Here is a 16,663-nt window from a genome sequence, read left to right on the forward strand (position 1 = left end):
CAAGGATACAACATCTGTAAAGAAAACAAGGATGAATAAGAGACATGGGACTAGGACCCACTCCCATCCCTAGGCAGGGATACAACATCTAAAATGAATATGCATAAACAATGAGCATATGACATTCGAAATACTCAATTAGTTCTTAGTTTGAAACACAGCAATAAGAGAAAGACAAAAAATATGCAAAAAAACTCAAAATACTGCATTTGTAAAGGTGATCCATGGACTAATGGATCATCTCTTAAATTAAAAGATACATTCCAAATTGGCACACTACATGGCAACATACCTTGTGAAGATCATTAAAATGAAGAAACACAGTTCATGTTGAAAAGTCCTCATCGCTCGGGAAGCAGAGGAGAAATATCTCTGGCACATACCAGGAAAATAAGTGGTTGGCGAGATAAACAGGAACCAGGCATCAGATTGTAAATGTAGTGGCCTAAGATGGAGGCAGGCTATAACACGCTGCTCCTGGTTTCTCCCGGCATGAGCGTATGCCCAAAACGACAAAGAGTATCAACAGACATTAAGGAAACGCTTTTGTCACAGAAGCTGACGTAAGGCTCTTCACAGAAAGAACAGCACAAGACGGGGAACCTTCACAAAGGTAAGCGTGTGATGTACTACTCACAATCTCATTGTTTTCAAACCTGTAAAAGTAATTTGAAACGGTTAGATCCCGGCACTGCCCAATAATCAAAGTCAAATAGAGTTGTGTCTTACCTCACTTTGCCCCCAGTGACCGCGCGATGAAAGAGGCTAGAGCTGGTAAATTTGAAACATCAATAACTGGGTACACTGCCGGTTTGTTAAATGGCTCAAAAATCACCCAAAATGACAGACAAACCACGTGCAAAATCCGGTGGCAGACTTAGGGGCCTATTAGGATGGCGGACGGACCTGCGTCCGTCCGCCACCCCAGAGGTGGAGGGACCATCCGCAGGGGCAGCGGCAATCCCGCCGTGCGAATTAGGATATGACCGCCACCCTGGCGGTCTCATCCTGTATTTTTAACATTGCGACGGATGGTGCTTGAAGCAGCACCCGCCGCAAAGTTAAAACTGCATGCAGTGCATTTGCATGCACAAAGCGGCAGGCACCACGCGGTTCCTGCCGCTTTGTCCTTGCAAATGCAGGGGGGTCCATAGGTACCCCCCATGTGCACCCCCACCCCCCTTCACCCTGGGGGCTCACAAAGGACCCTCAAAGAAAAGACCGTATGCCTTTTCGTGGCGGCATTGCCGCCGCGGAAAGACATGTCCCAAGGCTAATCCTAATATGGCTGGCGGTGTCTGATAGACACCGCCACCATATTAGAGCTTTTCCGCCGCGGTCTGAAGGCGACCGCGGCGGAAAAGCGGCGGACGGTCTCCCCATCCGCCGATGACCCCCCAGCCATCCTAATCTGGCGGGGGGTCTTTACAAACACTGCAGCGGTGATTCCGCATCCTCCGGGCCAGCGGTGGCTTCCGCCGGCCCGGAGGATGTGGATTCACCGCAATCATAATCATCCCCTTAATGTCCATAAAAGTTCCTTTAGTGCAACATGTATTCCGTGAATTTGAAACAAAGCGCAACTGCCATCTTTTTCAGGCCTCATAGGAGGGAAGGCCAAAAGACATTAAAACAATATGTTTACTGCAGTTTTCTCACCATGTTGATCCTTACATGCAGCAGGCAGGAAAACGTGGCAAACTGTTTAACTTAGAACGCCAGTAGTTGAAAGTAATCTGGCACAAGAAGAGTTCACACCGGTGCTGCACTGGCACGAAGGAGCGCTGAGTACTGTTCAAACATCAAAATCCTACTCAAAGAAAGACTTGAATCTGAATACAGTCACAGATGCCAAACAGAAGCACTACACTTGACACTGGAGGCAGAGATACAGCCAACCACTTAATACCTTGTTTCTTGAGACTGTAGACGTTTGTAGTGGCACTGTAAGCATTTGTTGTGGCCTGTAGACACATGTAGTGGTTTAGGATCTTCAGCAAAATACATACAGCCTTGATAATGTATTAGTAGATGTTATAGGCACAGAGATCACAGCATGCCTGGGCAGGGGCTGTCCAGTGTAGTGGACACTGGTGGGGCTGTGAGGCGTGCTTGTCCAGTTTCCTTTGACTTCATTTTCTTGTTTCTAGTGTAGTGTAGCTCCTATTTTCCCAATAGGCTCTGCGCATTGGAATAGTACCTACAGCAGTAAAGGCCTAGGCCAGACGTTAACTAGGTCTACTACTGTCGATACTAGACTTAATTTTTGGGTTTGCCAGCTAAGCTCAGAGTTCGCTAGAAACTTTCTCGAATGTTCAAGGAAGGATTAACTCCCCTGATTAGACAAGAAGGGATTTAGTTTCTGACAACCATAGAACATGACAACTTTGCTCTCCCCTAATCAAGAGTCAATCTCAAGAGTCGTGTGAGCACAAGGCAATTATTTTACTCAGTCAGTACGTGCATTCTTAGTCTCATCAGAATGTAGAGAAAAGGAAGAGACGGGCGTGTTCAATAAAAGATGTTATTTATTGATCAGTCTCTTTTCTCGTACAAGAGAAATGGATCGATATTATTGCAATACTTATAGTTAAGTAAAGTGCATACATTAAAAGCAATAGTATAAAATAATACTGTAAAAACATTGATATGGTTTCTGAGCCATATGAAAAAAAATATATTTACATACACATATACATTTGACTAAACGTACTCAACTGGTGTTTCTAAATACGCCTACCCCGTGTACCTGACCTAAGTCTAATACGTGGGCGGGAATAGAAAGTTACAGTTTAAGTTAAGTTTGTTTTTGCCAAGTGAATAACTAAAGAATTCTCTAGGAGGGGTTATTCAGTTCTGTACCTGGAATTTAGGATGAATGAGGAATGGTATCTCTTTCTCTGCTCTCGATATTCCAGGCTGCCTGCGAGGGCTGCCCAGAAGCGCCGGTGCTGGGTCTCTCGGCTTGAGATAGCAGCGCGTCTCTCAGCGCGTCAGGAAGGCGGGGCTGTTGCCTGCGGGGTCTGCTTCTGCTCTCGGCTTCGGCAAGTATGGCTGCTCCGTCTTGTCACCACGCGTGTGTTTGCATAGGGCAAGGTCGGCAATATTTATACCTTAAAGGTGCCGGGATTGACGTAAGGATGGACATAGGTACGTCAATAAAGATGTCATACGACTTGCTCGTTAGCACATTCTTTACTAAAGTTCTCTGTGAAATCAAAACAATGGCCGCATGGATTATCCAGGTTGTCATAGGTTTGATTTGTTATGAGAACGTCGTATGCCTTATCAGGGGCTGGAGGAATGTCGCTTGTCTAATTAGATCTCAAGCGTTATGACCTAATCAGATAACACGTTCCTGTGCCGTAGTGTGACTGCGTCAGATAACGGTATCTGCATCATGGGGGATTTCTTGCCTCATGGGCTGACTGTTAGTTAACTAGCTAGGTAGGTTAACCAGAATATGGTCAGGAATAGGGGGATCGATTCAGAACCTATAGAAATACACGACAATGCTTACTTCTTAGGCCCAACAGTGTTAGCTTGACTCCTCTTGGTTGGCACGAGAAAAACAATCCCATCAAGATCGTCGCTAAAATGTAGTGGGCTGGCCCCACGTGTTCAGGTGACAAAGGAAACGTAGCCAAGTTGAGTTTCTTGTTGTTTATTAAGATCATAGGTAGAAGTTGCAGCATGCCCCACCAGGAGCAGCCTCCTAGCTGCTCAGCCCATCTTCCAACTGACAACACTCACACCAGGCACCCAAGCATTCCACACACGTCACTCACACCAACATTGTACACGGAACACTCACAATGGCTAAGCAACTAGTTACAAAGAGAAAGGGAACATATATACATAACCTGAGGATACTACAGTTTCCTATTTTACATAAATGTGAATAATAATACCATTATATAATACAATGATAAAATAGAAGTATCAATATGTGAACAAATGCCATAAAAAATATGTAAAATGATATGTATGTGAAAAAATATGAACAATTATTTGGTATGTTTCAAATATAAGTCACATTAAAACAAGTATACAAATCTAAAGAATACAAATATTAAACTAAAACACAGTGGCATTTCCTATGCTACTAGAAAAAAGCCAATACTAATGATTTATGTGATAATTAAAGTTTTACACCTGTTAAAAACAGTAAGATGTAAAATATTATATTTAACGTGTTATACACCGTGATAGTTACATGTACTAATCCTACTGAAATCATTTCAAGGGTTATGTTGAATACTAAATGGATCACAGATACTATTCACACTCCATTCTAAAGCATTTAAAGGATGGTGTTACCCCCTAAAGTAGTCACATTTACTATTCTCACTCCAAGCTAACCCATTGGGGAGGGGAAGCTTTTGACACTATAAGGGTTTTATTTACTATTCCCAATCCAATTTAAGCCTTTTAAGTAAGATGTTGGACACGATAGGGGAGACATTTACTATTCCCTCTCCACTATCAGCTATTTAGAGATAGGTGTTGGACACCAGGGTTTTGATATTTATTATTCCCACTCCAATCTAAGCCATTTATGGGAAAAGATTTTGGACATTGAAGTTGCGATTTTTACTATTCCCAGTCCAATTAAGGGCCTAATTATGAGTTTGGCAGTCCAATGGCCCGCCAAACCCTCAGTGGCTGCACTGCTGCACCGACTATCCAGCCACCCTAGTACGAGCTTGTGAATTGGAATGCCCAAGAACCGCTGCAACCACAAGGATTTGTGATCCCCCAGCAGTGTTGCAGCAGTGTGAGATCACAATCTGCTCGGCACTGCCAAGCATATTACTCATTTCCTCTCATCCAACTGTTTTATGGTGGTGAGCCCACCATGAAAAGGGTGACAGTGAGGAAACTAAGGGGGCCATACATGGCCTCCTATTGCCTCAGGGCCAGGGGATGCATGTAGGGGGGGTACATTTTTTTGCCCCTCTGTCTACTTGCACCCCCATTTCTTGCACAGCATGGACTTCATAGTCACGTGATTTGCGCTCTCGTTGAGGTTAATTTCTAAGGCTCAGATATCAGCCTTTGAAAGGCACAGCCAAAGCACCGTCCGCCAGACCAGGAGAAAACTTCTAATCTGACAGGTGGCCAAGTTTACTGGTGTGGGAGCAGGGTGCTGGCATGGTACCCTGCTCCCACTCTGCCAAACTCACAATAAGCCATTTAGGGGATGGTTCAGAACACTAAAGGGGTTATCTTTACTATTCCCGCTACAAACTAAGCCATTTAGAGGATAGTTCTGAACATTAAAATTTTGACTTTTATTATTCCTACTCCAATCTAAGTCATGTAGTGGAAGGTATCGAACATTATAAGGGGTTATGTTTACTATTGCTATTCCAATCTAAGCCATTTAGAGATAGGTGTTGGACACACAATTTGTGATATTGTCTATTCCAACCCAATCTAAGCCATTGAAGGGAAGGAAGGTTATGGACACTAAAGGGAAGACATTTACTATTCCAAATAAAATCTAAGCTATTTAGGGGAAGATTCTTGCGCACTAAAGTGCATAGGCACTGATAAAAGGGTTGTGCTGCGTGCTGCAGCAGCACCAAAATAATATTGCTTGAGTTCCAAAGGTGAGGGAGTAATAACATTTCTCTGAATTGTGTTTTTATCTTCTCACATGTGCACACAGCACAAGTGATAAGATAAAGACAAAATATAAAGACAGTGTTCAAACATCAGGCTGCATCTTCTGACAAATTGCTGCTTATTCTATTAATTTAGAAATGTGTGTACTTTTCTTTCTCTGACTGCACAGTGAGAGGATTTTTTGTTAAATTAACTATATGAATCTCTTGCAGGTGTGAAAGGAAATTTAAAAACATATAAATGTACTATATATATATATTTCAAAATATATCAGCAGTTAGGCATACACATATGAAGCATTTGTTTGTGTTTTTGAAGTGTAATGGAAAAACAGAATTTAATAGGATCAAAATAAATGAAGGCACTTTACTAGGTGATATCCAAATGACAAATATTGGCTTAAGACAGAGTTCCACACATTATCTTTTGTGCGTTATGCAATTTTATCAGTAAAACTGTATGTCTGTGCAAATGTAGTGGTGTCAGGTACACCAAGGCGCTCTTACCTGATTAGTCTTAGCTCTTACCTGTAAGGCGCTTGGTAGTGTTTCGCAGAGACACTATGGGCCAAACTCCCAGAAACTCTATCCTACAACCGGGTGACTTATCTTTACCACTGAAGGTTGGAGATAGTAGTTAGGGAGGAGGCTGGATTCGGACGCTAATTGAACTTCTTGTAGTCGACCTGCAAAGCAACAAGAAGTACCCTTAGCAAAAATAGATCTACGGAGTTTTTTGTTTAACTTTCGTATGCTAACTACTAGTTAGGTTGTTTAAAAAAAAAACGATTAATTAATCTTTACATAGGTACTTTTTTTTTTTTTTTTCTTCTTCTTCTGAATAGTAAGAAGCACAAGCCATCCCGACCGGGGAGAGGATAGCCTCAAAAGCCAGGGTAGGGAAATAATGGGGGTTCTCCTGGGGCGCACAGGGGTGGGAGGGGCGAACAGGGGGGTCACTGGTTGGGGAGCATAGGAAAAAAAATACAAAAAAAAGAGTCCGAACCCCCATACAAAACCACAAAAAGCTGTCTCTTCAATTTTTATGAAATATGGCACAGATCTCAGTTGATCCTACAAAATTTTTGAAGGCGATGACATGGAACTTAAATGGGTTGAGGGTAAGACAGAGAATGGAGAGGATATTTCAATATTTAAAGGATAGTCCTGAGCAAATTTTAATCTTACAAGAAACGCACTTAGTTGAGGCTGAAATGAGGGCTTTATGCAATAGTAAAAACTGTATCAAGGAGGTCATCTGTACTACACAGCAAACAACTACGAAGGGGGTCGCGATTGTCATAAAAAAACATCCAGCTATTTCTGTAGAGGGGACTAAAGTGGATAAGTTGGGTAGATGGGCCGTAGCAAAGGTGAAGTTCTTCTCTCACAAATTTACGGTTGCAGGTTATTACGGTCCTAATTTAGACGATCCTGAACCATTAAAAATGTATGCGCTGAGTTATTACCCTTTCAAGATCCCCTAATATTGGCAGGTGACTTTAATTTAGTTTTAGATCCTGTTTTGGATAAGTCTTTAAAGAGCAGGCCTTCACAAAATAGTAAAATGAGATCTTTACTGATCAACATAATGAAGCAGATGGCGTGGACGGATCTATGGAGAGAAAGAGAGGGAGGGAAAAGAAGCTACACCTTTCATAATAAAAACATGGTCATCAGTCTAGGTTGGATTTTTTCTTAATTAGTACAACACTATGGTTATGGGTGTCAGAAATTAAACATCTAGGAGGACACTTATCAGACCATGCAGCTGTAATGTTAACGTTGAAGGTTCCAAATGCCCCGATTAATACAAGATGGACTCTAGACCAAGCAATTTTGGCAGAGGAAGAGATCATAGACAGATTATTAGCAGAAATGGAGGCGTATTTGTCAACTAATTTAGATAGCACCCCTATAGAGATAGTGTGGGATTCATACAAAGCATACTTAAGAGGTTGCATAACCTCAATTCAAATTGCAAGACAGAAAAATACAAAAATGAAACTATGGATCTAGAGAACAAAATTCAAGGGTTACAACAATATCCTCCGACACCAGTTGATAAAGAACAAAGCATTACTGAAAGACTAGTATCTCTTAGAAGAGATTTGGCAGTGATATTAGATGCCAGACTTCACAAGAGGTGGGAGGCAAGCAAGATGGCTCACTTTGAATAAGGGGAAGGTTCCGGCAAGCTTCTTGCCTGGAATACTAAACAAGATTTAGGCAGAAGTAACATAAAGGAGGTGATATGTAATTCTACCGGGAAATTATGTCAAAACCCCGAAGATATTGAAGAGGTGTTTCGAAAACACTTTGAATCAGTGTACAGGGAAGAATTGAACCCACAGGTAGCTACAATAGATGCATGGTTACAGCGCTTTCAGGTAAAAGGGATTAGTGACGACTCCTCTGATAATTTTAATAAACCTATATCGCAGTTCGAGATCAGGAAAGCTATAGATTCAGGCAAGAAAGGTAAAGCTCCAGGGTCAGATGGTCTACCAGCAGAGCTATATAAATCTTTAGCGATACCTTTGATGCCCATAATGGATAAACTGTTTTTCCATATCTTTGAGGAGGGTGGGGCTATGCACCCCTCCTGGGGCGAGGCAACGGTAGCTTTGATATTAAAGCCTTCGAAGTCCCCAAAACAATGTGATTCCTATAGGCCGATCTCTCTGCTAAACCTTGATTATAAAATCTTTGTCAAGGTTCTGGCAGAGAGATTGAATGGTATCATGAACAATCTGATACATCAAGGCCAAAAGGGATTTGTGAGAGGAAGAGGGATGCAAGACTTAATTTATAATCTAGTTGGCTCTATCGATCTTGCAACCCTACATAAGCTACCATTAGCCGTTATCACACTGGATGCAACAAAAACGTTTGACTGCGTGAATTGGGCCTTTTTGAGTAAGCTATTGGACAAATGCAAATTGGGGGAAAACTTTACTAGACTTATTTCTGCAATTTATCAAGCCCCAACAATTAAAATACTAATAAATGGCAACCTCTCCTCCCCTATACAAGTGCAAAGAGGTACAAGGCAGGGCTGTACTCTCTCCCCCATGCTTTTTAATCTATATATTAAATCTTTTGCAGAGAGCATTGGAGCACATGATGGCATATTGCCTTTTAGATCTGGCAGTTGGGAGCAAAAAGCGTCATTGTATGCCGATGACATTATGGTTTATACCTCTGATCTAGAAAGAACTATAACAATTATATACAGATGAGCTCATCAATTTGGTAACATCTCAGGACATGAAATTAATCAGTTAAAAACTGAGTGTATGGCCTGGAATGTGAGTCATTCCTCCTCTCAATTAAAGTTGAAAAGAGAAATGAGATACCTCGGAGTAAAATTCACACAGGACAAGTAAAATCGATAAGGAAATCTCTGACTCCTTAAAAAGCTGGGCTTATTTACCCTTAACATTAATAGGAAGGGTCAATCTAGTGAAAATGATGCTGCTGCCGAAGTTGATTTTTCTGTTTCAAAGTATACCCTTAGCGTTTAAGGAGGAAAGTTTGAGGAAAATACAGGCAAAAATGAATTCATTTATCTGGGCATCCAAGGGCTTCCAAATTTCTTGGAAGAAACTTCGAAGGAGGAAGAACAAGGGAGGCTTATGCGCCCCTGACTTACTAATTTATGCGTGGGTTTTTCAAATGAAGACAGGGAAGATGCTTATGAATGAACCTGATCACTCAGATATAGGTAAAATGTTTAAGGAAATGCTTTAGGATCTAACGGAAGCAGATTGTGCATATCTGTATAAATTTGGAGACCCACTCTTTTTCAAGAAAGTGCGATTGAAAGTTTTAAAAGATCTAGCAATGACTTGGAGCAAAATTAGGAAACTGTTAAAAATTAGCTATTATAGTGCTTTGGCGCCAATATGGGATACCCTGGCTCTCCTGAATGGACGAAAGATTCATTAGTTTTACCTTTAAAATCAGCCGGGGAGAACTGTTGGGCCAAACTGATTCCGGAAGGATCATTGATATCTTGGGAAGAGATGAAGTATATTACAGACAATCAGATATCCAAATTCAAGTATTTACAAATAAAATGCTGGATTCAAAAGATTGGAATACCGATTGGTTTTGCAAATATCTTAGAGACTAGATTAAGAAACAGACAGCAAAACAGAAAGGAAGCGGCAAATCTCTATTGGTGTCTGATTGATCTGATAGATGGCGACTTCACATTGCCAGTACGATTGTGGGGAGAGGATTTGCCAGATGCCGATATGGAAACATTATGGCAAGTATCTTTTGATTTATTATATAGTACAGTGCAAGCTACCAATTTAAGGAGAAATCATCTCTTCTCTCTTCACAGAGTATACTGGTCGCCTTTGAAATTAGCTAAATTAGCAATAGGGCTTACTCCATGCTGTCCAAACTGTCGAGAAGAAAAAGCTAATGATGAACATATGTTTCTAAGTTGCCCTATAACCAAGAAGTTTTGGGAACCTGTGTTAAAAGGTATGGAAGGAATACTTGGGGTTGATATACAGGTGAACACCTCTCTATTCTTCCTTGGTCTCCTTAATGGGTATGAAAGCTTACCATTAGATTCTATTAAGCTGTGCTTTTATCTTATCTTACTGGCCCGAAGAGAAATTTGCAAATGTTGGATTAAAAGTACCCCCCCCCCCCAACCTTCTTAGATTGGGTAAACGCTATCAAATATGTAATGAAATTAGATATGGCCACAAGAAAAAAGAACAGTAAGAAGGTTGCCTTTTGGGGACCTTGTATAAGGTGGTTGGAAAACCTTTAGATGTATTTGGGGGTAGTATTCTGTCCAATGATTATGCCTCTACATGGATATACTTCACCACTCAGGTCAGTTCCAGGGGGAACCAGATAGAAATGCGGAACAGACCAATTTGAGAGGTTCTGTGTAAAGTGCAACCCATTAGGATCATAATTTCTCTGCTGGGGCCAGCATGAAGGGGGTAAGCAGAAGAAATGAGGAATTAAGCAATGTACTGAAAAGATCTAATGGCGTATGAGGACAAAAAAAAAAACCAATACAAAAAAAACACTGAAGGTTGGAGATAGTAGTTAGGGAGGAGGGCCGAATTCGGACGCTAATTAAACTTCTTGTAGTCGACCTGCAAAGCAACAAGAAGTACCCTTAGCAAAAATAGGTCTACGGAGTTTTTTGTTTAACTTTCTTATGCTAACTACTAGTTAGGTTGTTTTCTTAATAAATCAAAAAGATTCCTACCTGCGACCTACTAGGCTGGGCTTCACGTCCTAGATGTCGTCAAGAGTACTGTTCAGTAACTGAGAAGTCGTTAGCTGGGGCGATGTTCTTTGAAGGAAGACTGTGAAGTGTCAATTGCTCTGGGACAAAACAGCAAAATGAAATTAGTAAAATTCTCCTTGTCTTATCTTACATTTGTTTGCTGCTAAACGGTAATTACAGTTAAATTCACTTTTGCTGACTTACTTGCACAATTCCGTCATTCAGTTGTTCCTCAAGACAATCACCTTCTAAGGAATAAAATAAATTACTGCAAAGAAACATGCAAAACTCTCTTTTCAAAATGTACTTGAAATGCACATAAATGTCCTTAAAATGTACTTTGATGTCCTTAAAGTACAAAAAGTTTGCTTCTTCTTTTCTTAAATAAGAAGTCTCCAATAATTAGCCTTCTGGTACCTTTCTTGTGATGGGCGCCTGAAGATAATTAAATTTACACTTAACTTTCAAGTTTCATCTTGTTGGATGAGGGTAGCTGAAGATTCCGATGCCTGGATGAAGCCTCGATATTCTCTACCAGCAGCGCGATGTTCACCGGAAGAAATCTTGAGGCTAAGCAACTTCTAGAGCCTGGGTGTGGCTTTAAATACTTCAGCCACACCCAAGCACGTTCTTTGTTCAAGCGCGTATGGGTGTTCTCACACTGTGTTCTAGTTTTCCCTTTTTTAAATACAGAAGAAAAAGCATGAGCATACAAGGGTCTTCAAGCTTTCCTAATTTGCCCGCAGTATGCAGCTCAGACCATACACATTAAGGAAGCAAATGCCGAAGGCCTTTTTGACAGGAGCTCTGCAAACAACCATTGGTAAAAACAAATACATTATGTTATTAAACAAAACTACACAAATCATGTCCATCTTTCTTTAGAGCAACTGTTGAGCACACACACCAGGTCTCTCCAACTCAGCAATACTTCAGGAGTGCATCATGCCCGGGACAGTTGCTGGTTTTCTAAGGGGAGCGAAATGAAACCCTTGATATTCTAGGCATGCACTGTCTAACGTTCTTGATTGTTTAACCGCATCGCTGCGGTGGCTATTCCGCCGCAGCGCTAAGGGGGCGGGGCGGCCGCATGGCGGCCGCATGCTGGTGACGGAACCGCTCCGTCATCAGCCGCGGTTGGGCTGTGCTCATGACGGAGCGGTTCCGTCATGGCCCCGCCCGCTCAATACAACGCGCTGGCGCAGGCGCGGCGGCCGGGCCATGACGGAACAGCTCCGTCATCAGCACAGCCCAACTGCAGCTGATGACGGAGCGGTTCTGTCATCAGCATGGAAAGGGTTAACAGTTCTTAATCATATCTAGTTTGACAAAGGTAGGTTCATATTTAGTTTGACAAAGTTAGGTTCATGACAATAGGTCATTTCAATGGAGAATGTGCTGTCTATAAATGACAGTGTTCTACCTCGTCTTATTTGTGACAGTATACTCCAAAAGGCACCACAAGCTACATACTGTACCCCTACCATAAGCGTGGCTTATTTGCTACACTTATTCTTTGTGTGACGATTGGATTTTTCACAATCCCTATGAAATCAGTGATGAAACATTGATAACAGCATCCCTATTCAGAAAATTGTTCCAGGACCACTGCTAAAGGGGTGACATTTACTATTCCCACTTCAATCTAAGGCATTGAGGGCTAGGTTTTGGACACTAACGTTGTGACATTTACAACTCCCACTCCAATCGAATCCTTTTATGGGTAGGTTTGGCCACTAGAGGTGTGACATTTACAATTCCCATTCCAGTCTATCCCATTAGCGGAAAATGTTGTACACTAAAGTCGTTACATTAACTATTTCCATTCCCATGCAAAATAATTATTTGTAAGTGTTAAGCACTAAGAATTACATATATCTTTAACGCTCCAAAACAAATTATAATATTAATCAAAATAAATTATATTAATATTATACAAATCATATTAAATACAAATTATGTTACACGTCATAAATATTTTATATTTAAAAAACTTAAAATGCTTTTAAACGATGTAAACCATACAGTGTTATTAAATTATATATTTACAAAATTGTAATTTATAAATACAATAAGTATATAGCCATTTAACATATCATTTTGTTAAGTTCAATAAAAAACTAAACAAATAACAAGATATATGAGCAAAATACAACCACCTTACACAAAAGTATGAATAATGAAAATTAAATTTTCATATACTATGTTTTAAAATGTACCATAACTACAAACCTAGACATTGCACACAAAAAAAAATACCTGGTTTATTTTTCTTGCAGTGCACGCAAAAACTATGTTACTCAAGGACATATAATTCGCTTTTTTGTTTTAGTAAAATATACCACTATATCAAGTAAAACATAAAAAAATTATAAAAAGCTATAGATTGTTAATTAATATATTTAAAAAAATGTGTAATCTACAACAAATATATATTAATAATAAGTAATTTGTTTCTTTTTTTTCACAAAATTTGGAAAAACATAAAAATGTAAACATTTTGAATAATATAAATTATCACATATTCAAATATATAATTTAAATTTTTACCCTTAAATACGAAAATTCAGAATCTAAAAACAATTTCATAATAAAAAATTATTCTTGAAAACGAACTTAAAATTAAAAATTTAACTTTTTTTAACAATTTGCCTTTTAAAAATAATTTAGTAATATCTACTAAATTACAAATTGAAATTATAAAACAAAATAGAAAATTTCAAGGACATGGCGGCCGCGTCATGCGCAGGATGCTAAGCACCACAGAGGAGCCAACATCGAGGGCCAATTCATTTAATTTAACCCCCCCTCCAATTGCAGTGGTACCGATTTTCCTTACCACGTCTGGTGATCAGGCGGTGACCACGGTTGCAACAACGGAAAAGCAGTGGAGTCGGGACGCTGACGGCAGCGACTCGCGTTGGTGTAGGGCCGCCCTGGAGCTCAGGAAGAGCAATGGGGCAGCAGCAAGAGGTCTCCTCCGGGTTAGCGGTGGCAGCAACAACACATACGCTGCACCCGTGTGTTCTAGAGGACTGGAGGGCTCACTGACGGTTGACGGGGAAAGAGCTGAGGGGCACCCGGCCAGTGTTCCTGGGTAGGAGACCGCGCACAGAAAAGGTAGGCAGCAGTTCTGGTGAGGGTAAATATATTAAAAAATATATATATAAACGTAGAGATATAGGTAAAACAGTTCTCCAACCAGCTAACAAGTATCCCTCCATACTGTTTACCAGCTTCTTACCCTACAAAAAGGCTTACCCTAAAATACAAGTGTGCAAACCTAAAGTGAAGCCTCGGAGGGAGTTACAAAAGATAGAGAAATCGCAGAAAATAAAAATGATGACATTTGACCACAAGGTAAAAATGACCCCCTCTCTGAGGTCCTTCTTCAAGGTTTTTCCCCCATAGTGACTCTGCAAGAACAAGAACAAGAGCAAGTTGAGGTAGGGAAGCTTGGAAATAATTTAGATACAAAAAGAATGGAGGCAGGGGTATTCACCTCAGTACAGAGGTGCTTAATCAGGAAAAGGCCCTAAAAGTTACCAATATATTAGAAGCTGAGTCCCAGGTGGTCGACAGTACAAAAGATAAGAATGAGGGGAAACACCTACCAGATATAACATCTAAGAACTTGGGATAAGGAAAAACCAACGTAGAGACCATGGTTAGCTCCCTAGAAGTAATGCTCTCTTCACTCACTATGGATATTAAGAAGGTGTTTGCAGTATCAGAAGGAAAGCAAGGGGAGAAACGTGGCTTCTATGAGGCCTTGGAAAAAAGATGGATGTCTGAAAGGACGCAAACACTTGAAACTACAGTAGAGGAATTGAAAAAGATTTAAATAATAGTAAAATGGAGTTTCAGGTGCTGTATCGGGATGAGCAGGGCTGCAGGAGAAATTGGAACAGCTGGAAAATAACTCCAGAAGGAACAAATCGAGGGACTTGAACATTGCTGACGGGAAGGAGGGGCTAATTTGAAAACGTATGTGGTGTAATTGATAAAGGCATCAGATCAGATCAAAGAAAGTGAGGCTGACATTGCGAAAGACATTCAGAGAGTGCACAGAGATCCCTTTAGGAAGAATCCAACAAGAGCCAAGCCAAGAAAAATCCTCATTAACTTTCAGACATACGCCCTAAAGGAAAAAATCCTCCTATGAGATTAATGCATAACAACAAAATGCACATGATAAGAAGTCCAACGAAGATAGATGATTTATTAGAAGCCATTAACAGGAGGAGTGGGAAGCTGAATGATATGTATATAAAAAGAAGTTACAGCTTAGGATGATTTTTCTCTGTAAGGGAGGACATATAGGGACATGTATGGACAGGCAATTGTCCCCGGTGTTGAGCGCTCACAATGCTGGTAAAGACATTTGGGTTAATATCAGGCATAGGAAGAAGTATGGGTGGGTTCTCCAGGGAAGGGGGGAGGGAGGGAGAAGGGGGGGAGCACCGGGTGGGAGGCATATGGGAAAAAATGGTAATAATGTTCTCAAAAACCTCAGGCAGATATAAAACATTTAGAAGAGTAGGGACATGTCTATTCAGATTTTAACGTGGAATGTTAATGGGCTACGTAAGAAGTGGAGGAGGGACAAGATATGACAATACCTTAGAGACTTTCCCATGCAGTTTCTGATTTTTCAAGAGACACACTTGGTAAAGAAGGAATGTGTTGATATATTTAGAAAACAAAGATGGGTACAACAGATAATATGTACAGACCAGAGTGCAAACATAAGAGGGGTTGCCATAGTGGAGAAAAAAATAAGCAAAAAGTTGGATATCAGATATGAGTGCGGACAAGGGGAGTAGGTGGATTATAACAAGCATAAAAATAAGGGAGAGGCTACTAATATTAGTAGGATCTCATGGTCCAAATCATGATGAATGTGAGCCAGTAAAAAGCAAGTTTTCAAACTTGATACAGTTTTCAGGTGCCGTAATTGTGGCAGGAGACTTTAACATGGTAATGGACCTAAAATTAGATAACTCAAATGAAAGTAGAGCTGTACCTACGCCCAAATCACAAGCTTATTTGAAAGATATGATGAACCAACATGCTCTGTGTGATCTTTGGAGTGAGAGAGTTGGAAATCTACAGGGCACTTCATTCCACAATAATAAATATGGGCATAGATCAAGGATTGGCTATTTTCTAGTAGACTAGAGTCTTAGAGAATATATCTTTGATATATTGGGTATAAGGCGGCCCATCTGTCAGATCATTACAGCAGTAATAATGGTAATTAAAGATACTAGTAAATTAAAAAAAAGAAGTGGACATTAGATCGTACCATACTGGCAGAGATGGAAATAATGGAAAGTTTAAAGGTAAAAGTTAATGATTTCATTTAGATTAATAGTGGTTCTGCTCCCACTGGTATGATCTGGGACATGCTAAAGGCATTTATTAGAGGTAAGATGATGAGTGCAGCCTGCTACAGAAATAAATGTTACAGGAATGAAGTCTCCCAGTTAGAGAATGAAATGGAAAAATAGAAACTGAAATAAAAAGACCCCTAGTAGATGATGCTAGGATTTTGTTTGAAGGAAAATTGCTACTATTGAAGACCAGATGGAGGAAATCCCCCAAACTTGGATTAAAAAAAGATGGTATGCAAGTAAGTTATCACACTTCGAGTATGGGGAGTGGGCAGGGAAGCTTTTAGTTTGGAAATTCAATATGGATCAGAATAGGAACCAGATTAAGGAGATCAAGGAGGAGTAGTCTCTGGATATTCTGAGGA

The sequence above is a fragment of the Lissotriton helveticus genome, chromosome 7 (genome assembly GCF_964261635.1).
Source record: "Lissotriton helveticus chromosome 7, aLisHel1.1, whole genome shotgun sequence".
Taxonomy (NCBI): Eukaryota; Metazoa; Chordata; class Amphibia; order Caudata; family Salamandridae; genus Lissotriton; species Lissotriton helveticus.